The sequence below is a fragment of the Lipotes vexillifer genome, unplaced genomic scaffold (genome assembly GCF_000442215.2).
Source record: "Lipotes vexillifer unplaced genomic scaffold, Lipotes_vexillifer_v1.1 scaffold2641, whole genome shotgun sequence".
Taxonomy (NCBI): domain Eukaryota; kingdom Metazoa; phylum Chordata; class Mammalia; order Artiodactyla; family Lipotidae; genus Lipotes; species Lipotes vexillifer.
In genome coordinates this window covers 148735-171935 of record NW_006780363.1, presented here as the reverse complement: position 1 = coordinate 171935, position 23201 = coordinate 148735, and the positions used below count along the sequence as shown (strand labels likewise).

The 23201-nt window shown below is 41.6% G+C and overlaps 1 pseudogene; it reads right to left on the bottom strand.

The window, feature by feature from the left end:
* Positions 1–500: 500 nt before the first annotated feature.
* Positions 501–21863, bottom strand: LOC103083483 (zinc finger protein 502 pseudogene; annotated as a pseudogene).
* Positions 21864–23201: the final 1338 nt, after the last annotated feature.

The following is a 23201-nucleotide window of genomic DNA, read 5'->3' as shown; positions in this document are numbered from 1 at the left end:
CATCTGTCACCGTCTAACTTCTTTGCAAACTTCCTCCTTTCAAATCAGGAAGTGTACATAAAGTGCAAGTAAGATTCAGTCCCTCGCCCGTGCTTCCAGGTTCTTGCTTTGATATCCAGGATTACCAAATCTGACAATTAAACCGCTGGCCAGCTAGGTTGTCTGCAGGTATTTCTGGAGTTAGCAAATGAGTTCATCTGGTAAAGAGAGTGTCTGAAGGTAGATGCAGTCTTGGCAAGAAAACACACAGTACTGTACGCAAGACAGGGAAGTGAATGATGCAAGCAGCAGGGGGGTTCTCATCACCGAGTCACTAAAGAAGAGGCCTTCTTTGGATCTCAACTCTTAAAGTGAATTCAGGAATTGTTACTAAAATGAATGAGGCCAGTGGATTTCAGATCAGGGTCAGTCCTCAGTGAGGGCAGGTTCGGTTTTCCTAGTTAAATTCCTGAATTTCTTTTTGGCTTCTACCCTTGCTTCAGCATCAAAGTACCAGACAGTCATATGGTGTATCTGAATGCATAGGAAGGCTGGACTTCACGTGGGTTCCTACAGTCTGACCTGAAGAACAACAGTCTGTCGAAAACGGGCTCCATGTATGCTATGAATGATTTCTCTTCTGGAAATATCCGCAGGACCCCACCATGTAGCTGGGCATCCCAGTTCTTGTTCAGATAGTAGATGCAGGGAATGCAGCGGCCGTCGCCATTGGGGTTGTCCACGTCGCACATAACCTGCTCCATTTCCTGGGTAGCAGGCCACCATCTCCATGTGCAGGTCAAGGACACTACATGTTCCCGGACAGACCGTGGAAAGAGCCAAAGTGCTTTCGTAATTTTTCTTCTCTCTGTAAACCAGAAGTCATCTCCTCTCACCTCTGAACTGCCATGTGGAGGCCCCAGACGCCCACCTCCCAGGAACATAACTGATCCCAATTCTTTTAAAAGTTCTATCTCAACCCACTCTCGGAGACCTATACTGGCCTGGAGAGAAGAGAATTAAAGAAGCCCCAAATGCTCAATATTGAGTAATCTTGCTCCCCTTCCTGAAGTCACCTCAGGGATAATAGTTCCTTCCTGTAAAGTCTATATTTCCTGTGACCAAACTGCTAGTATAAGCTTCTTGGACTATTATTAATTATTTAACATGTTTTATACCTTTTAACAATTATTTTCAGTTTAGTTGTTTTTTTTTTTAAGGAATAATGTTGTTGCTTTTTCTGAGTATAAAGGTAAGCAATATTCATATTACCACTAGGAAATTTCATTTTTGCTCAGTGGTTTATTACTCATTCTCTGCAATATGAGTGTGTGTGTTGGGAGTGGGGTGAAGCAGGGAGGAATGAAGTGCTGAAGTGCCACCTGAAGAGCCACTGGCAGTTCTGGCCAGTGCAATCAGGCAAGAATAAGAAAGAAAGGTATTCCAACTGGGAAAGAATAAATGAAATTATCTTTATTCATGAGATAAGATATTTGTACATACTTATACCTCAATAAAGCTGATATTTAAAAAGTCATTAAAAGATAAACAATCTACTTCAATACGAGTAAAATAAAACAGGGATAATTACGTAAAAATAATTTAAAAATCAAGTTATTAATGAAAGTTTAAACATTTAAAAATAATTGTTACCCATCAATCATAGAAGTGAGAGAGGACTATCACCGCTCATGGGTCCTTACCATGCTATTTGTAGGAAATCACTGCATTCTGTGCTCTTCCCGAGTCACTGAAGTTATAAAGGTTGCAACCTTTCTACCACCACTACTTCATCTGTTCGAGTTCTCCCCGTCTTTCACTGGTTCTTACCATCCCCTTATGACCATACCCAGTCCATGAGGCATCGCCATGCTGCACCAGGTTCTCATGGGGAAGAGTGGAGAAAAATACCCTTGTGTTTCAGACAAAGGGAGGGGAAAAGTAAACATTTTGAAATGCACCTAGAGCACTCTCCATAAAAAAACCCTGCGCTCACAAGAAAGGTACTTGACTAGAGCCTTATCTGACCTGGAGGAAGGGCAATTAGTCAACTCTAGCCCCCTCTAGCCATCCTGTCTCATGTAAGAGGAGAAAAAAAAGAATAAGAAAACACTTCTAAATGTCACATCCCAAGGACTCAGGCCCACTACAAAAACTGAGATTTAATCATCAGGTTATACAATGCTTCTCGTCCTCGAAACCCTACCATATCAATTGGGCTTCAGGGTTTTAGCAGTGGACTATAAGTGAAAAAGTCGCAAGTCATAAATTCTATTTAAGAAGGAATTCTTAGGGAAAACCAAAGACAGTAGAAGAGGGAGAAAAAAAAACAAGTAAACTCGAGTAAACTGCAGCCTCTGGCACCTACAGCTATAGGAACCATAAACAGAGCCCAGCCTCTAGCCAGATTAACATAAAACCTCACTCTGAAAGCCTAAATATCTTGTTTCCTATTACTCAACACAGCATATCTGACTTTCAACAAAAATAATAAAGCACTCTAAAAGGAAAACAACAACAACATCTGAAGAGAAAAAGCAAGCATGAGAACCAGACTCAGATATGGCACACATATTGAAAAGATCATATAGAGATTTAAAGTAACTAAGAGTTCTAATGGAAACTGTAGACAATGTGCAAGAACAGATGGGTAATGTACACAAAGAGATGGAAAATCTAAGAAAGAATAAAAAGAAAATGCTAGAAACTAAAAACACTGTAACATAAATGAAGAATGCCTTTGATGGACTCATCAGTAGACTGGACATGGCTGAGGAAAGAATCAGTGAGTCTGATGAACAGAAGACTATAGAGTGGAGTATTTTCAAAGTCAAAAGAAAAACCCACCAACTTAGAATTCTGTATCCCATAAAACCATCCTTCCAAAGTGAAGGAGGAATAAACGCCTTCTCAGACAAACAAAAACTGAGGGAATTTGTCACTAGTAGACCTGCCTTGCAGGAGATGTTAAAAGAAGTTTGTGTTTTTTTTGGGGGGGGGGTTGTTTGTTTGTTTTTCAGCACAAAGAAAAATGCTACAGGCCGGAAACTAAGATCTACATAAATGAAGAGCAAGACAAAAGGAGTAAATGAAGGTGAAATAGAATCCTTCATCTTTTTTTTTTTTCTTTTGCGGTACGCGGGCCTCTTACTGTTGTGGCCTCTACCGTTGCGGAGCACAGGCTCTAGACGCGCAGGCTCAGCGGCCATGGCTCACGGGCCCAGCTGTTCTGCAGCATGTGGGATCTTCCTGGACCGGGGCACAAACCCGTGTCCCCTGCATCGGTAGGCGGACTGTCAACCACTGCACCACCAGGGAAGCCCTCCTTCATCTTTCTTATTTTTAATTGATATAACAAATAACTTTTCAAGGTAATAAAAGCTACAATGTATTGGGTGATTATAGCATATGGATAACTGAAAATAATGGCAGCAATGTTGTAAAGAACAACAGGAGAAAATTGGGACTACTGTGTTACAAGGTAACTGCAGTACCTGTGAAATAATATAGTGTTATTGGACAGTAGATTTATATTAATTGTAAATGTATACTTCAAACACTGGAGCAACCATTAAAAAAGGAGTAATTTTTTAATTAAAAGGAAATAAAATGATTTAATTGATCATAAAATGATCACTTAAAATCAGAGAAGGCAGAAAAATGGGGGAAGATAATGAAACAATAAATGCAACAAGCTGAAAAGTTACAAATACGTAGACATTAACCCAACTATGCTAACATCACTTTAAATGTGAATAGTCTAAATACATTCGCATATCAGAGTAGATAAAAAAGACCCATATAAGCTGTCCACAAGAATCTCACTTTAAATATAAAGATAGAGACAGATTAAAAGTAAGGGAAGGAAAAAGATACAGCATGCTAACGCTAATCAAAATAAAGCTAGAGAGGCTATATTAATTTCAGGCAAAGTAGACTTCAGGACAAGGAAAATTACAATATCAGGGACAAACAGTGGCACACTACATAATGATAAGTACTCCATTCTCCAAGAGGACATAACAATTCTTAATATGTATGCACCTAACAACAGAGTGTCAAAATATGTGCGGCAAGAGTGATAGAACTACAAAAAGAAATGAACAAATCTACTGCCACAGTTGTAGACTTCAGCACCCTTTTATCAGATTGACAGATCCAGCAGGCAGAAAATCAGCAAGGACATAGTTGAAATGATCAATACCAGCAATCAAGTGTATCTAATTGACATTTATAGAATATTTCATTTAACAACAACAGAATGCATGCTCCTCTCAAGCTTACATGGAACATTCACCAAGAAAGGCCACATTTGGGGCCATAAAACACACTTTAACAAATTTAAAAGAGTACAAATTATACAAAGTATGCTCTCAGACCACAGGGAAATTAAGCTAGAAATAAATAACAGAAAGACAGCTGAAGATTAAACATTATGTGATTAACACAAAGGTCAAAGAAGTCTCAGGAGAAACTGAAAAATATTTTGAACTAAATGAAAATACAACTTATCAAACTTTGAGAGATGCAGCAAAAGCAGTGTTTAGAAAGAAATGTATAGCACTGAATGCATATATTAAAAAAAAAAAGAAAGACGTAAAATCAACAACTAAATGTCAACCTTAGGAAATTAGAGAAAGAACAATGTAAGCCTAAAGCAAGCAAAGAAACGAACTAATAAAATTAGAGCAGAAATAAATGAAAATGATAACAGAAAATCAATAGAGAAAATAAATGAACCAAAAGCTGGTTCTTTGTAAAGATAAATAAAATTGATAAACCTATAGCCAAGGTAACCAAGAAAAAAAGTGAGAAAATTACTAATTACTTATACTAGATATCACTAATATCAGATATGAAAGAGAGGTCATCACTAATGAGTCCATGGACATTAAAAGGATAATAAAGGAATATTATGATGCCCCCAAATTTGATAACTTAAAGAGACCGACTCCTTATAAAACAGAAACTACCAACACTCACAAAAGGAAAAGTAAATCACCTGAAAAGGCCTATGTCTATTAAAGAACTTGAATCAATAACGAATAATCTTCCAATATTCCAGACCCAGAAGGTTTCACCAGTGAATTCTACCAAAAATTTAAGGAAGAAAAACTATACAAATTATCTCAAATCTCTTCCATAAAATAGGGCCACTGGGAACACTTCCAAACTCATCTATGAAGCCAGCACTACCCTAACACCAAAATCAAATAAAGATATTAGAAGAGAGAAAAACTACAGACCTACATCATTCATAAACATAGATACATAAATCCTCAACAAAATATTAGCAAATTGAATCCAACAATGTATAAAGAGCATTATACACCATGACCAGTGGAACTTATGCCAGGTATGCAAGTTTGGTTCAACATTTGAAAGTCAATTAATATAATGCGACAAAACAGGCTAAAGAAGAAAAATCATATTATGATATCAATATATGCAGAAAAAACATTTGACAAAATCCAAACTCCATTCATGATAAAAACCTCTCAGAAAACTAGGACTAGAGGAGGTGAACTCCCTCAACTTGATAAAGAACATCTACCAAATAATTTACAGGTAACTAAATGGTGAGAAGCTAGATGCTTTCCTCCAAGATGGTAAACAAGGCAAGAATGTCCTTTCTCACCACTTCTATTCAAGTTCATATTAGAAGTCCTAGCTAATGCAATTAGACAAGACAAGGAAATAAAAAATATACAGACTGGGACAGAAGCAATAAAACTGTCTTTCTTCTCAGATGACATGACTGTCTATGAAGAAAATCCTAAAGAATCAATAATAACAACAAAGAACTCCAAGAACTAATAAGCAATTATAGCAAGGTTGCAAGACACAAAGTTAATATACAAATGTCAATTCCTTTCCTGTATACCAGCAATGGTATACAACTGAAATTGTAAATACATAACATTATATTAGCTCCCCCCCAATTAAATATGTACATATAAATATAACAAAACATGTACAGGGTCTATATGAGGAACTCTACAAAACCAATGAAAGAAAGCAAAGATCTAAATAAATGGAGAGCTATTCCATGTTCATGGATAGAAAGAATCAATATTGTTAAGATCTCAATTATTCCCAATGTGATCTATAGGCTCAATTCAATCTCAATCAAAATACCCAGCAAATTATTTTGTGGTTATCAACAAACTCATTCTAAAATGTATGTGGAAAGGCAAAAGATTCAGAATGGCCAACAAATACTGAAGAAGGATAAAGCTGGAACACCAATGCTACAGATTTCAAGACTTACTATAAAGCTACAGTAATCAAGACAGTATGGTACTGGTAAAGGAATAGACAAATTGATAAATGAAACAGAATAGAAAGCCCAGACACAGACCCACACAAATTCAGTCAACTGATCTTCGACAAAGGAGCAAAAGCAATTAAATGGAGAAAGAATATTCTTTTTGACAAATGGTATTAAAACAACTGGACATCCACATGCAAAAAAAAAAAAAAAAAAGAATCTAAACACAGACCTTATACTTTCATGAAAATTAAGTCAAAATGGATCATCGGCCTAAATGTAAAACAAAAAACTATAAATAACTTCTAGAAGATAACTGTATTGGTGCCCAAAGGCTACCATAACAAAGTACCACAAACTGGGTGGCTTAGAAGAAAAGAACTCAAAGCTCAACAAGAAAACAGCCCAATTTATAAATAGGCAAAAAAGCTAAACTGACACCTCACCCAAGAATATGTACAGATGTCAGAGAATTCCCTGGCTGTCCAGTGGTTAGGACTCCATGATTCTATTGCAGGGGGTATGAGTTTGATCCCTGGTTGGGGAACTAAGATCCCACATGGTGTGCGGCACAGCCCAAAAAAAAAAACGTACAGATGGCAAATAAGAAAATGAAAAGATGCTCAACATCATATGTCATTAGAGAGCTGCATATTAAAACAACAATAAGATGTTACAACCTAACTATCAGAATGGCTAAAATTCAAAAAAGTGACAAGACTAAATGCTGTTAAGGATGTGGATTCATTGCTGAGAACACAAAATGGTAGTCACTCTAGAAGACTGTTTAGCAGATCCTTACAAAGCTTAACTTAGTATTGCCATATGATCCAGCAATTGTATTCCCAGATATTTATCCAATTGATCTGAAACTTATGTCCACACAAAAACATGCATTCAAATGTTTATAGTTGGTTTATTCACAATCAACAAAAACTGGAAGCAATCAAGATGTACTTCAATAGTTGAATGGATAAACTGTGGTATATCCATACAATGGAATATTATTCAGTGATTAAAAAGAAATAAGCTATCTAGCCAGAAATAGATATGGAGGAATCTTAAGTGAATGTTGCTAAGGAAGAAAAGCCAATCTGAAAAGGCTATATACTGTACGATTCCAACTCTGTGACAAGTCCTTTAACAGATATGTGTTTTGCAAACATTTTCTCCCAGTGTACAACTTGTCTTTATATTCTTAACAGCATCTTTCACAGAAGTTTTTAATTTTAATAAAGTCCAATTTATAATTTTTTCTTTCTTTTGGTTTTGTATCTAAAAATTTATTGCCAAGACCACCTAGATTTTCTTCTATGTGACTGCATCCCCCCCAAAAATATTTTAAAGTCCTAACCCCCAGTACCTGTGAATGTAAATTTATAGGGTATTTCCAGGTATAATCAAGTGAAGATGAGTTCCTAAGCCAATGACTGATGTCCTTATAAGACAAAGGAAATTTGGACACAGACAGAGAGGAAGAAATCCATGTGATAACAGAGGCAAAAATTGGAGTCATATGTCTATAAGCCAAGGAACACCAAAGATTACTGGCAACCACTAAAAGTTAGAGAGAGGCAAGGAAAGATCCTTCCATAGAGACTTCAGAGACAGTATGGCCTTGCTGGCATCTTAATTTCAGAATTTTGCCTCCAGAAATGTGAAAGAATACATTTCTTTTTTTTTAAAGTCATCCAGTTTGTAGTACTTTGTTATGGCAAACCTAGGAAACTAATACATATCCTGGTACCAGAAAGTGTGGTGCTGTTGTAATAATTACCTAAAAAATGTGGAAGTGGCTTTGAAATCAGGTAATGGGTAGAAGCTGGAAGAGTTCTGAGGCACATAATAGAAAAAGCTTAGATTGCCTTAAAAAAACTATTGGTATAAATACAAATGTTAAAGGCAATTCTGGTGAGCGGTCAGAAAGAAAAGAGGGGAATTTTAGAAAAAGCATCTACAGTCTTAGAGAATACATGTATCGTGAAGAACAGACTGTTGCTAGAAATGCAAACTTGAAAAGGTTCTTCTGGTGAGGCCCTTAAAAGGAAATGGTGAACATATTATTGGACACTGGAAGAAAAGTGATCCTTGTTACTAAGTGGCAGAAACTTGGCTAAATTGTGTTCTGCTATTGGGTGGAAAGTAAAACTTGTAAGTAATGACTTGGATATTTAGCTGAGGAGATTCCTAAGCCAAGTGTGAAAGATGTGACCACGGTTTCTCCTTGCAGCTTATAGTAAAATGCAAGAGGAAAGATATAAATTGAGGAAGAAATTATTAAGCAAAAAGGAACCAACACTTGATGATCTGTAAAATTCTCAACCTGTCCAAGATATCATGCTCTGGAAACAGGACTAAAGAATCAGCTGGACAACCTTTCACCAGAGAGATTAGGTGTAAGACTCATGCCATTTTCTCCTATGTGACTGCATCCCCCCAAAAAATATTAGACTCAGCCATCCTTCCCAGCAGAAACACTGATAGCCTGGAACAAAGAGGACAGAGCTAGAATGAAATGTAGGAAGGCTGTCAGACTTTTTATATTCTACAATCAGGAAACAGGCCATCCAGAGGGTGCAACTCATCTGCTGCTGCAGGCCAAGGTCAGTTAGGTCAACTTCACTTGAGGGCAGCTCAGAGGCCCACAGGGCCTCCATGGGCCCAGAGGATGGATCAAGCCAGAGAATCATGCCCAGGCCTTGAAACCTAATGAAATTGGCCCTGCTGTGTGGACTCACTTGGGACCTGTGAACCTTTTTTCCCCTTCCATTTTCTCCCTTCTGGAATGAGAATGTCTATCCTATGCCTATAACACCATTGTCTTCTAGGTTTCAAGATAAACAAATGGAGATGAATTCTGCCCCAGTATAGACCATACTCAGAGACTCACAAATATCTGATTTGAATGATTTATAAGATAAGATTTGGGACATTCTGAGTTGATGAAATTTTGATGAGACTTTAGACTCAGAGTTGATGCTGGAATAGGTCAAACCTCTTGAGGATGTTGAGATGGAGCAAATGGATTTTGTGTATGGTAAGGACATGACTTTTGGGGGTGGAGGGAAGACTGCTCTGATTTGAATGGTGTCAACCAACTGAATTGTGCTGCCAAGGATTGGCAGCAACCATCAAAATAGAGGGAGAGGGGAAAAAAAGGTGCTCCCCAAGAACCCTCAGAGAGAGAGCATGGCCCTGCTGACACCTTGATTTCATACTTCCAGCTTCCCAAACAGTGAGAGAATATATGTCTCAGGACATTAAGAGCATAAACCACAAAAGAAAACTTGCTAACTGGGCTCATAAACATTAAAAACTTCTGCTCCTCAAAAGATATCATTAAAAAATAATAAAAAGAAAAATCATGACTTGGAGAAAACACATATCTGAAAAAGGACTTATATCCCAAACATATAGAGACCTTTACAACTCAAAAAGAAGATATCAACCCAATTTTTTTTTAATGGGCAAAAAATTTCAACAGACACTTTACAAAGAAAAAATACAGATGGTACATAAACATATGAAAAGATGTTCAATACCACTGGTCAACAGAAAAATGCAAAAAAAAAAATAATAAGATACCACTTCATACCTATTAGAATGTCTAAAATAAAATATACACACACAAAACAATACAAAGTAATTCTGGCAATGATGTGAAGCAACTGGAATGCTCATCATTGCTGTTAGGATCACTCTACTCGTTACCTCGTTTTATTTTTCTTAAAAGCACTTTGCATTACCTTAAAGTTTGCTTACGTATGTAAGTCAAAATTTATCTGCTCATATGTTTATGTGTATCTCCCTCAGTATAAGTACCATGAGGCTGGTGACTTGGTCTGTCTTGTTACCACTGTGTCATCTCAGCACCAAGAAAAATGGCACAAACTGGGCACTCAATATGTATTTATTAAGAGGCAGGAAGGAGCAGAAAGGAAACTAAGATATGTGGATGTATGTCTAATATGTGAAATGCCCTATAAATTTACATTCACAGGTACTGGTAGGCAACACTCTACAGAGGGACAATCTACTGGTGTAAAGGAAAATGATTAGACCACCAGAAGGCTACATGGTGTAATGCAGAGACTATCAATTTCAGCTGCACATTAGAATTATCTGGATAGACAGCTTTGCAAAATCCCGATTCCTGGCTATACCAAATCAATAAAATCAGAATCTCTGAGTATGGGATCCAAGAATTGATCATTAAAGTTCCCCAGGTAATCCAATTGTGTAAAGTTAAGAATCATTGAGGAAATGGAACCTAGACTATGGAGCTGTACATATCCGGGTGTAAATCCTGGGTAAGTTACTTAACCTCCCTTAGCCCCCAAATTCTCACCTACAAAATGGGAATAATACACACCTCCCAGAGTTGTTGTAAGATTGAGATTAAACACAAAGGTCTCAGTAAATGTTAATTCTCCTCCCTAGAGAAAACCTGATGAAATCTTCATTGCCCAGTGATAAATGCTAATTTAACCCTCAATTCATATCTTTCTTTGTTATCTGGTTATTAAATTGAACATCTGCATTGGGAAAGTTTAGAAATACTAATTTTTTCACTCTCCTGATAAGATGATACCTGAAGCTATGTCTATGTTAAATCTAGGAGTAACTAAACTATGGAGGGAAATCTAGCTGATCATTTACACCAGTGATTCTCAAACCTGGCTGCAGGTTCATTACCTAAGAAGATTTTTTAAAAATACCAATACCAAATGTCCAGACTTTGCCCAAGCCAATTGACTCAGAAACCCTGGGGTGAGTCCAGAGCATCAGTATTTTTTAAAAAGCTAACTGAACAGTGATTTTAAAACACAGGACTGAAAAGCACTGATTTGCATTAATGATATCCCATGCTAAGTACACATCTGAGTCATTCAGGGAGCTCTTAAAAAATAGATTGATTCCAGAACCCCATCATGACTTACTGATTCAGAATCTGTGGATGTGAAGCCTATCATTTTGCAAAGCTTCATAAAACTCTCCTGATTATCCTGATGCAGACCCATTGGGAACCATTACTTTATACCATGCATTTAGTCTACCTGCTGTCTACCAGAAAACATCTTTTAGAACTTTCACTGGCCTCCCATGCCAAGGCTGCTCAGTTGCTTTTAGTAACTGAAGCAACACATCACAGCAGGTCTCAATTTTACAGATCGTTTCAGAACACATTCATGTGCAGCCCCTTGACCCACATCATTTACCATACACTGTGCCCAGCACTGGTTATATAGCCCATTGGCCTTTCTAACCAAATCCCTCTAATAGACTGCTGACCTGGGAAGGGCAAAATGGAATCACATTACTCCCCAAGCCTTATTTCCCTTTAAGTGGTACTGCAATGCCAGGACAAATTAAATGAACATCACTGGTCAGATGAATCTGAATGAAATCCAAGTTGTTTTCTGCACCTAGAAGCAAATTGGTATGTTTGCTTCCTTCTGAGAGATAATAAAATCAGAGGAAACAAAGATGATCCCCGAGTTAGGAGTATTCCCAAACTTAACCTAGACCAGTAGTAGGAACCTTAGAGAATGATTTTAGGGGAGTCAATCAATCAGTACACATACCACCATGGCTGCCCTACCAGGTAGGTGGTAGTGCAGCATTTACGTAACCAGGCATTAATTTAGGCTTATTAAGTATATTAATTCATGTGATCCTCCCAAGAACCCTATCATCAGGTAAGATTATTATTCCCATTTCATGGATAAAGAAACAAAGGCACACAGAGGTTAAATAATTTGTCCAAAGTCACAGAGCTAGTATGTGGCAGTTTTTGAACCCAGGCAATTTGCTTCAGTCCATTGTCTTGCCTACTCCACTACAGTGTAGATGAGTGATGGCCAAGGTCTTTAAAACAAAAAGTTGAAGTATGCAGCAGAAACTGGAGATCGGACCATGTGTACCTGGGGCAAGTAACTTAACCCCTCGGAGCCTATTTTTGCATCTGAAAAATAGAGATAATAATAGTACCTGCCTCATTGAGTTGAGATGACAGTTAAACAAGATTATGCATATAATGTGCTTATAACAGTGCCTGGCACTTTTAAGACCTATCAATGTCAGCCATTATTATTATTTGTATCATAAAACAGCCCAAGCGGTCACGGAGAAATTACAACCTGTGAAGCTGAAAATTTCCCCTGGTGATCTGAGATCCACAGATTCTGTAGATTGCCATTACATCAGATCCAATAAGACACGCAGAAATAAAAGATATTCATGAAAACTTATAAGGACTGCCACTGTGACAAACCCCCAGCCCCTCCAGTCCAAAACTATGAGTTAGTCTGAAAATGCAAAGCTCTATTTGCTATAGTTTGTCTCTTTTTAGCAAACATACCCAATTATGAAGCTGTATAAATGTAACCACACCAGGAGCCAGACTTCCAAGTAGCTGCAAACTGCGGTGGACTTTGGTGTGATTGGAGAACATGTCACAGGAGAAGATCCTCTCAGGTGGTAAATGTCAGCCTTCCTCAGTCACATCTGTATAAACAAAAGAAAAACAAAGTAAGAATTCAAACAGGTAACATTCATCATGCGCTTGCCACTGTATTAAATGTTTTCCATGTATTACTGCACCTAAACTTCACAACACCCTTCCCACCCATGGGAAGCCACACGACCCCACTAGGTTGATCCCACTCTAAGTTCACGACTACACATCTCAAACGGGCACTCAGCACTGCCGGAAATCCAATTCCATTTCCGTACTTAGTTCACTTCCCCGTTCTCCACAAGGACTATGTCACATGTGTCTCCTAACACCTCTTCTCCTTTCCCCTGCTGCCCTTGCTCTCAGCCAGTGACTGCCTTCACAGACAGATGATGCCTCCTACCACCTGTCCACATCTGCATTTGTCTCGGCTTTCCCTCTAGATACAATGGAATATGTGTTCCTGTTCATTTCAAAGCCAACTGCTCACTCTGGAGTCTCCTCCCCTCTCAGGTGTTCACATACCTCCCCTGCAGTGTTCCCCTTATCTGCATCATTTCTCCCTTTCTATGAGTTCAATCCCACTGGCATATAAACACGTTCTAGTTTCCTCCGTCTGCAAAACAAAATTCAACTTGACCTTAAGGCCCCCCTACTCCACTAAAGTTGTTCTTGTTAAAATGATTAAAATCCTCCTAATTGCCAAACTATCTTGCACAGTAGCACTCACCACGGTTGGCCACCACCTCCCTCTTTTTGGGCTTCCTTCCTCTTCTCTATGTACACTCTCAACCTTGGTGGTTTCACCTAGACCTTTAGTTTAAATACCACCTATGTGGTGATAATTCCAAAGACCAATTTTAGCCCGAACATCCCCTAGGACTTCAGACTCAAATTTCCAATGGCCTATTTGACATCTTAACTTAAAAATCTACTAGGTAATTTACGTTATGTGTATTTTACCACAATAATAATTTAAAAATCTACCAGGTGATTAACAGATGGAGAGAGCGATGGTGAGATGAACAGGCATGTGAAAAAACAAGTGTAGCTAAATATTAATGGTAGGGTCTAGGTGGTGGGTGTATGGAGTTTAGGGTAAAATTCTTTCCAAGTATATTGTTCATATGCTGCATGTTGGGAGAAAACCTACTAGGCATCTCAACATAATATATCCAAAACAATTTTTGATTCCAACCGTTCCAAAAATGAAACCTACCTCTCACCTACAGTTTTCCCCATCTCATTACAGAACAAGGCAAAAGTAGGCAAGGCAAGAGCCCAGGACTCAGCCTTGAAAGGCTCTCTCCCACCTGGAATATAATTCCATGAAGGCAGGGACCCTGCCCATCTAGAACAGTCCTAGCACACAGGAGGTGTTCCAAAATAGCTGTGGAACTAATCATGAATTACTGCTCTGTTTCTCTCTAGGCCCTTCAGCCCTCACTGGTCCTTGAGTGAGAATGGAGCTCTTGGCCTCCAAACCTCCCCAGCCCAGGCAGCAGAGACTGTGTCTTAGTACCTGATTATGGCTTCTTCTTACCAATCACAGCGGTTCCATGCTCCTCAGAGAGAGTTCAAGGCCTTTGTTTACCACAGAGCCAGTGTTTCCTGTCCCAAACCTGTGACACACAGGACCCATGACACATGTCACAGCACAGCTGGGCATCACACTGCCCAGGCTGTCTCCCCGCAAGGCTTCAGCGGGCCTCACTTTGCCCAGGGCCTGCCCGAATCCAGCCCAGGAGGCCTCCCTATGGTGGCTGGAGCCACAGTCCACTCCTTCAGTGGGCATCAAGGTATCTTCCTCTCAAGGCCATTGAGTGGCCCCAAGCCTGCTCTCTCACGCCCCACCGCAGCAGCCCCCTCTACCCTCCCCAACCCCGCCGGGGCCCTGCCACCTTTCCTCACCTGGACCTGCTCCGACCCGCCCCGCCCAGCCCAGCCCAGCCCAGCCCAGCGCAGCCCAGCCCAGCCCAGCCCAGCTTGGCCCCAACCGACACACCAGCTCCCAGGCCCCTTGCCAGTTGGGTTCGCGCGGGAGCCCGCCTGCCCTGCGAGACCGGTGCCGTCCAATCCTGGAGGCTCCCATGAGCCTGCGCACTGGAGCCGCGCCCTGCGCCGGCGCCCTCTGCAAGCAGGCTGGAGTCGGCAGTGCCTCCCCCTGCTGGCCTTCCGAAGCACTGCAGTAGTTACCGCGGATCTGGTGGTGGATGCCTTGTGGTCCCTGGTACACCGCCCTATCCTGCCTGGTCCCAAGCCAGGCTCATAATGCCAGCAACTCTCTGAGCCATGCCCACATCCTGAACCACTGAGGACTGTGTTCGCTAGGGGTGATGGCCTGGTTCACACCTGCCCCCTCAACTCCCTACTGAGTTGGAGAGGGGCCGGGGTAGAGGACTGGTTTGCAGTGTCAGAAAGGGGCGGGTAGCGTTTGGGCACTTTGGACAGGATAGACAATTGCAGAAGGAGTCACTAGACTGTGCCAGAACGTGAGGTCAGTTATAGCTGCTAGGTCGGGTGAGACAGTTTCATCTAGGGTGGTCAGTGTAGGGGGAATTCAGCGTGTAGACATTGCCTCAATACAGGAAGCCAGAATCTTTTTATCTTAACAAGCGCACCTCTCTCCGTTTGGTCCTGACCAGAGCCACTCTGGTGGATCCAGTTCCCTTAAAGGCATGATGAGACCTGCCTCACCTAGCCCACAGCCTGGTCCAGGAGAGCCATATCCTTGAGCTGAGCTGGGACTGAGCCAAAACAGTCACCCTCTGTCCAGGCGTGGAGAGTTCAACTTCCTGCTCCATGAGTCACTGACAGCAGATGCCTTTTCTCCACCAGAGGCCCTGCCTTTCCTCAGCAGCCAAGGCTCCCTCCCATCCCAAGGTAGAGTTCCTCCTAAAAGATGGGCCCCCTTTAAGGGGATGCCTGTTGTTTCTCGTAGCATCTAATGTCAGAACTTTGCATGCCATCACTATTTCACAAATCTGAGCAGCACGAATGAATCAGAATATTCTATTGTTGTGTTCCTACATAGATGGCTGTCATGGGGACACACACACAGAATTTTCACCCACGGCATCAGGAAATCACTAAATGGAGACTGAATGAATACTTGGTGGGAGTGAACCCCGAGGTCTCCTCATGTTCCTCAACTTACTGTTAAACCACATCATATTCCCAGTGGCCACCGACCCAAAAGGCTGCTTCTGTTTTCACCAGTGGAAAATTCGAAGAATTATAAAGGTTAGTTCTTTATCAAAATTTCTGCCATTCTTTGGAGGCCTTTTCAAATCCCTATGACTTGCTATTACCAGCAGTGCAAGGAGTCTTGCAGGTGTGGACTTAAGTCCCTGATCTGCTACTGAAAGGTCCCCTTTCTAGCCTGACTGAAGAGTAGCTTGGTTGTCCCCTCCCTGCTGCCCCCCAGACACCACCTTCTCATGTCCTACTTGGTCCCAGGCTCACTGCGGATCCCTGGGGAAGCTCAACTCGGGTAGCAGCAGTGACCAGCACAGAGGTGATGCAGATTCTGGAATCTCACAGTCTGCATTCCTGATCCTGGTCTGAGCACCCAGACTCCCTCAGGATGGACCCTGAGAGCCAGACATACCTCTGCTCTCCACTGAGCTGAGACCCATCTGCCCCTTTCAAGTGTAAGAATTTACTGCCCAAATGGCCCCTCATCCCAAGCTGTGTGTCTCCAGACACAATCAGAGAGTCCCTTGAGGGCCCCCCAGACCCTAGTGGACAGCTTGTACCCAGGACCTCAGGAACCAAAGTCATTTCTTCACAGCCCCTAAGGCCCATGATCAAGTTCAGAGTTTTCTAAACCTGGCTTGGGGCCAGGGAAGGGCAAATAACTAAGAACAAGAAACGCTGACCAAAAGCTCAAAAAAGAAGAATCATTTCAGCAGCACTACCCTTCCATGGCCCCATCCTGGTATTGGCCTCTGCTTTGCAGCCCGTTTATTTTCGAATGGTGTTCTTCACACCCAGCACCATCAAGTGTGAGTCGATGAGGACTGTGGGCTTGGGAGAAGCTGTGAGACCTTGTCTGTGTGTTTCTTTCTCTCTGCTCAGCTTTGAGACACTTCACATAAAAGACTCTATAAAAATAAATTGTGGAAAGTACAAGGCCAATAAAAATCCCAGTAGAGGCTGAACACTATTTTATTTAGAAAGCAGAAGGACATGCACTTACCTCATTCTGGATTCCCAGATGCCTAGTTCCTGAGCCTGCACATGGGCAATGCCCAATAAATATCAGTTGATTGATCCATTAGTTGGCTGCTCACCGGTTTGCAGAGCAACGACCAGCCCACCGCTCTGCCTGCACACACCACAAAGAGAGAGAATCCTTAGGCTTTGATGGGAGAGTTGTTAAGTTGGCAGGTGAGCCTGCTACAAACCCTTGCCTATAAATGCCCTGCCTTCTACTTCCAGCTCTGCTTATTAACAGTAAAATAATGATGTAGCAGAAAGTGAACTGCAAACACTTCCAAATTCTAAGAGAGGAGCTGGACGCATGCCTTTTAGTCCTCATGTATTCAATCCTCTTGGTCTGTGTCAAGCCCTGTGTTTTACAGCAAGAATTCAGATGTCGCCATCTTACTGCATCTTATTAGCTGGACAGAATAGGGTTCACACAGAAGGCAACTTCTTTGTTTCTTTTCAGTGTCATTCAAACTCAGTGCCCAGATGCATTTTTTTCCTGAGTTCTTAAATATAAAATCTTGGGCAGGTCTATAACTTTGAGCAACCAGAACAGTCCCATTTCAGTGTAAGACTCCCTCTGACTTCTTATCTAACTCTTAGGCTCTCTCTGTCTCGAGGCCAGGACTGCTTTGGACTGGAAATAGGCATGGGAAATGGGCACATCAGTTTCTCCTTTCTCACCCAACTTCACATCCACATCCTACCCTCCAGACTCAGTGTCTGACATCTTTGCAGCTGGAATCCAACACAGGGCTCTCTGGCTTCAGCAGATATTTTGAGCTGGCTGTTTGCCTGAGAAAATCTTATGGTTTCCCTAAGAATTCCCTTTTGAGGTATCTCCAAGTGCAGCTCCATGGCCTGGGTGATGTTGCAACTGGCCAGTTGTTTACAATGCCCTCCCTCTGTTCCTGCCTCCCATGGGCCCATTCCAGGACCATGAATGAAGGTGCCAGACAAATGAGTAAGTGGAGGCCAAAATGCAGACTTGGCTTTGTGCCCTCACAAGGGGCTTCTCAAATGGAGGAAGGGCCACCTTCGGGTCATTCATCAGCCACAGGAGGGTGCCTTTCTGTGATCCTCCCAAGTCCACCCTCTGTGAGCTGAGGCTCTGAGCCTCTCTTTGTTTGGGTCCATGTCCCTTCTGCTTGTTTTAGGGCAGTTCCAGATGGTGCCCCACCTGTAGATCCACTTGGTTCTAAGAAGGGCTTCCACGTCCTTCCCCTACCAAGGGTATCAGCAGTTACAGTCCTGGGCAGTCCTCTTCCTCTTTGCTCTCCCACCAATCATGTTGTTTCAGCCATCTCCTTTCACCTTTCGCTTGCTTGGGCATGGGTCAGACACCAAGCCCTTGTGTCCCCCCAGATTGCTGAAGACACATATCAAGCCTTATAAGTTATTCTCCTGAAGTTCCTGTTATGCATGCAGAGGTCTTGAAGGAGCAGAAGCACTGCCTCCCCTCTCCCCTCTCCTCCCCAGGGCTGGGAAACAGGTGTGGAAGGGAAAATGCCACGACATTCCCACAACCCGGAGGAATCTTCCATTCCTGGCCTCCTTACCCTCTAATCCCTCACAAGCTATGGATGGGTGATCACCAGTGCTCCCGGCTTGCCAGGGGAGGTGACTCTTAAAGCATGAGTAAGTGTTAACTGAATGAAGGAGGGAGAGTGGCCTGTATGGGCATGTAGGGCACAGAGCAGCACAGGAAGGAGCATGAGAAAGCGTGGCATATTCTAGGAGCCCCATATGACTGCATGAGGAAGACAGAGTTTGAGGGATGGTCAGAGATGGAATTGCAATCAGAGAACCAAGTTCTAGCCACATCCTGCAGTGTTTTGCACACTATGCTAAGAAATTTTAATGCTATCCTATAGGATTAGCCATCAAATGGTATTAATCAAGGGAGTACATGCTTGGCCCTTAGCATGCTGTTTTTGGCTGCAATGTGGAGAGGCATGGTGAGAGTAGAGAATTCTTTGGTGTGAGCTGAGAACATTAGTAAGCAATGTTCAGAGGATCTTCCAATCAGAATAAAAAATATCTGGAGCTTCCCTGGTGGCACAGTGGTTAAAAATCCACCTGCCAATTCAGGGGGCATGGGTTCGAGCCCTGGTCTGGGAAGATCCCACATGCTGCGGAGCAACTAAACCCATGTGCTACAACTACTGAGCCCGTGTGCCACAGCTACTGAAGCCCGCACACCTAGAGCCCATACTCCACAACAAAACAGGCCACTGCAATGAGAAGCCTGAGCACCACAACAAAGAGTAGCCCCCACTCGCCACAACTAGAGAAAGCTCACGCGCAGCAGCAAAGACCCAACACAGCCATAAATAGATAGGTAGATAGATAAATAAATTAATTAAATTTATTTTTTTAAATTGCTGTTAAAAAAAAGAATAAAGAATTTCTGACTTCTTATTTCTCAACGTCTTTCTAATACAGTCTTGAAAGCCACACATTCTCCTTGGTTTGCCAAGTTCTTAGGGAGGCGTTGTGATTAAGAGATTTAATTGTGATTTTATTTTTTTATGAAAAGAACCAGTGTCAATCCACACTGAGAAATCCTCTGAGAAATCAGGCTGGCCAGGCCAGGCCAGCAGCCCCTCTGCCCAACTCAGAGGCTCAGTGGCAAGGGGCGGCTTTATTCCAAGTGACCTGGGTTTTATTTCAGCATCACTATTTACTTGTGACCTCAGACAAATATTAAATTTCTCTGGGTCTCAGTTCCCTCATATATAAAAATGACCCTAAGAATGTATGAGTCAGAATAAGCTAGGTTACACTGCTGTAATAAACAAACCATCAAATCTTAGTCACTTAGAGCAGTAACGGTTTGATTCATGCTCTCAGTGCATATCCAATGTGGGTCAGCTGAAAGCTCTGCTCTGTGATCCCTGACTTCAACCCGCAGACTGATGGAGCACTCACCATCCCACACCCTGTGATCACTGTGGCCAATGGGGATAGAGATCTCTAGAGGATTCAGCACCTGCAGTTAAATGTCTGGATGTGTCTACAGTTAGTATGGATATGGTATGCATTACTTCTGCTCACAACTTTTTGGTGAGAACAAATCACATGGTCCCACTCCACCACAGATACCTACCGCACAAGCCTGTTGTGGGGTTAAACACAGAGTGCTTGGCACAGAGCTTCAAACCCACCAGGCTCTGACAAAGCTCTTCAATGAAGAGTGGCCTCTGCCCACAGGGGTAGTTAAGACTTCCAACTTCTCGCTGAGAAATACTTTAGGAAAAGGATTGTATCCTCAACAACACAGGTAGACACTGGGCCTCCCATTTCAAAATGATAAAAGGAAATTTGAAAATTCCAGTGAAGGAAAGCCTGGTTGAGAAACAGAAATCCAAAAGGACCAGGATTGGCAACGGTCTCTACCTTCGAGTTGTACACATAGAGTGTCCTAATACAGAATTTGGGGAAAGCCTCAATATTTTGTAATAACCTATAATGGAGAAGAATCTAAAAATGTTATACATATGTATATGCATAACATGTGAAACTAACACATTGTAAATCAACTATATATTAATAAAATTTTTTTTTAAATACTACAAGTACCACAGTGATGGCACTGACTATGTAGATGGGCTGTTGGAGAATCATGTTTGATTCAGACAGTTGGTAGTAGAGGCTGAGCACCCTCACTCTGCACTCGTGGTGGATGGATCTGTAACTTTCTGTAGAACCCGCCCTGCCAATATGTGAACAGCCACAGCATGGTTAAAGCAGAGTTGGGAAGACCACTTTTCAAAATTAAACTTTTTTTATTTTGAGATAATTATAGATTCACATACAGTTATATGAACTAATACAGATGATTCCCTGTACCCTTCACTCAGTTTGCCCACAATGGTAACATCTTACAAAACTAGCACAACATCACAACCAGGATATTGACACTGATGAAATCCATCCCTCTTGTTCAGATTTCTTTTGTTTTACTTGTACTCATTTGTATGTGTATTTTAAGTTCCATAATACCTGAATTCTGTGATGTTGTGTAAGATTTGAGTGTTTGTGAAAAGAAGAGCCACATTCGTTGCATAAATAAGGTTTCTCACCAGTGTGAATTCTCTGATGATGAATGAGGTGTGTGTTCTGACTGAACACCTTCCCACATCTATTACATTTATAAGGTTTCTCTCCAGTGTGAATTCTCTGGTGTTCAGTGAGATGTGAATGATTGCGGAAGGAATTCCCACAGTCATTACATTTATACGGTTTCTCTCCAGTGTGGATTCTCTGATGCTGAGTAAGAAATGATCGACATCGAAATGTTTTCCCACACTGCTCACATCCATATGGTTTCACTCCGGTATGAATTCTTCGATGTCGAACAAGGAATGAACTACGACTAAAAATATTCCCACATTCCTCACATGTGTAGGGTCTCATAGGAGTTCTCTGATGCTGGGTAAAGGATGAGTTCTGATTAAAAGTTTTTCCACATTCACTACATTTCCAAGATTTTTTTCTGTGTAGAGAGGGTCGGACATTTACTTTGGTCTCAAATCTCATTGGTGTGTATGCTACTTGTCTCCCACTGACGTAGGCTCTCTTCTGTAGAAACCCTGAGATTTGTAACAAGACTTGAGATCAAAAGCAGGCTTCTCTCAAAATTATATTCTTGTCTAATCATTTCTGGAGGTGCTTCTTTGTGGATGAAAGTTATTCCCCCAAAACCTTCTTGGAAAAGGTATGGTCCAGGAACCTCTCTGGGAGGGTTTTCCTTCATGCTCTCACATACATATTTTTCTTCAAATGTAGGATCCTGGTATTCATCCTCTTGGGATCTCTTTGATGCTATCCCTGGCAAATCAATTTCAGAGCCATCCTACTCTGGAGCAGGCTTGTTCACCCAACCTGGACAAATCTCCCTTTTAATCTCTCTCTCTCTTCAGTTCCTTGCATATTCAACATCCACAAATCTTCTCTTTGCTTTGATTGTACAAGACTTCAAGGTTGAAAAACTGGGAGCCCATGATGTCCTGAGGCTCCCCGCAGGGCGGCGACCATCGTCCCAGAGGTACGTGGAAACCCCACTGCTCCTATTTTTACATTAATTTTGTCACTGCTACTATACAGAAGTTTTAACTTTTTCAATATTGTCAACACTGTAGTTCTTCTTTGTTATACTCTGTCTATTGCTGGCAGTCAGAGGAAGTTATTACTCCTCTGTATATCTGATAAAACTAGAATATATTTTCCACCAGTTTTCCTATGCTTTTTTATTTAATCAAGCTGTATGTAATGTTAGTAGATGACATGACTTTTTCTAAGTCATCTCATCTATCTTAGTTCGATCTATGAAGTTGGGCTCCCTCCCCCACGTTGAGACTGATTGCCATACGTCCCCCATTATATAGCACTGAGTATTCCTTGGCTCATGTTGCAGTCCTCCAGGTCTATTTCTTTTGTACACTTAATAACTCCAACCTTTAGCTTTTTCGGTTTTTGTTATGGTGGTGGCTATATGTCCTAATATCTGATAATGCTGGATCTGCCACTTCACGCTTCCTTTTTCTTAGATGTTCCCATCTTATTTTTCTTTCATATAATTTTTAGAATTAGAACCCAAAAGGAAAATGTTTTTAAAAGAATTTATAACCATTTGGAGTTGCACAGGAAGAACATAGAAAGAAGACAAAACACATTACTCCCATGGCCTTTGAGCCAAGTCTCTCAGCAGATTCCCTTGAGGGAACTGGGGGCACTTTGAAAACCATGGAAACTCCTTCAACCAATGGAGAACCCAAAAGTGCCAACTGGAGCAAGGCATCTGTCCCAGAAAGTGTGACCAGTGCACCAGCAAGACCGCACCCTGTCCTGGCTTATCTTGATGTGGGAGGTTGATTCTCAAATTCTTTCACCAGGCGAAGCCCCCTGTAAGTATGCGAGGACACGTGCACACACATACACACACAGAGCTTTATTCAACATAAACCTCAGAACTGAAGAGGGGTCACGACCACTATTCAAAATGAGTTTCAGAAGTGACAGGCATGATGTTTTTGAAGTTACTTCTTAACAACTGGGCCAGACACTCCATCCCAGGTCACCTCCTCAGGGCCCCACTGGCCTCTTTCCTTATTGTGGAGTATGTGGGTACATTCTTTGGACCAACATCTGAGGGCTCTTCCATGTGATCACAGTCAGAACGATGTCCAGGCAGAAACCCTCAGGTTCTGCCTTGGGAGACTGTCCCACTTTCTCTGTTCACCTAAAACAATAAGCAGCTTTTACTGGGTCGCCTTGCCA